This window comes from Eimeria mitis, genomic scaffold (genome assembly GCF_000499745.2).
Source record: "Eimeria mitis Houghton genomic scaffold, Emh_scaff4028, whole genome shotgun sequence".
NCBI classification, from domain to species: Eukaryota; Apicomplexa; class Conoidasida; order Eucoccidiorida; family Eimeriidae; genus Eimeria; species Eimeria mitis.
The window spans coordinates 1-1,015 of NW_013572362.1; positions in this window are offsets into that span (position 1 = coordinate 1).

Sequence of the window (1,015 nt, forward strand, 5' to 3'; positions counted from 1 at the left end):
TTTATATTTTTATTTATATTTTTATTATATATAAACCAGGGCTCAGAAGGAGGCAAAAAAGAAACAGAAACAGAAACCGCCAACAGCTTAGGGACCCCAATTACTTTTTTTTGTTTTTTTTCTTTTTTTTGTTTTTTTTGTTTTTTTTGTTTTTTTTGTTTTTGTTCTGTTTCTTCTTCTTCTGTTTCTTCTTCTTTTTCTTCTTTCTCTTTTTCTTTTTGTTCTTCTTCTTTTTTTTCTTTTTCTTTTTCTTTTTCTTCTTTTTGTTTTTGTTTTATTTCTTTTTCTTTTTCGGTTTCTTCTTCTTCTGTTTCTTCTTTTTCTTCCTTTTGTTCTGTTTCTTTTTCTTTTTTGTTTTTTTCTTTTTCTTTTTCTTTTTCTTTTTTGTTTGTTTCTTGTTTGTGTTGTATTGTGTTTGTTGTTTGTTTAATATTTTCTTCTTCTTTGTGTTTTTTATTTTCTTTTATTTTTCTTTCTTTTTCATTGCTGCTTATAAAATATTTATTTATATTTTTGTTTTTGTTTTTGTTTTTGTTTTTGTTTTTTTTTCTGTTTGTCTGTGTGTGTGTATATTTATTTATTTTAATATTTTTTTCTATTTGTTGTGTATTTGTTTTATCATATTTAATTTTATTTTCTTTTTTTATTTTTTCTCTTTTTCTCTTTTTTTCTTCTTCTCCTGAGCTGCCTAAACACCCCAGCAGCTCCTCCCCCCCCTCACATACACATACACCCCAAAACCCAGCAGCATCATAATACAGCAGCAGCACAGTTGCTGCTGCATCTGCTGCTTCTGCTGCTGCTGCTGCTTCTGCTGCTGCTGCTGCTGCAGCAGCAGCAGCAGCAGAAGCTGCTGCTGCTGGGGGTCTTGCTGCTGCTCCTAACCCTCGCCACACACTACTTGCTGCTTCTCCTCTTGCTGCTGCTGTTACTACTGCTATTCCTTCTGCTGCTGCTTTTTATATAAAAAGGTTTATTATTATGTATCCCCCTAAACCCCCATTTGCCGTTTAAA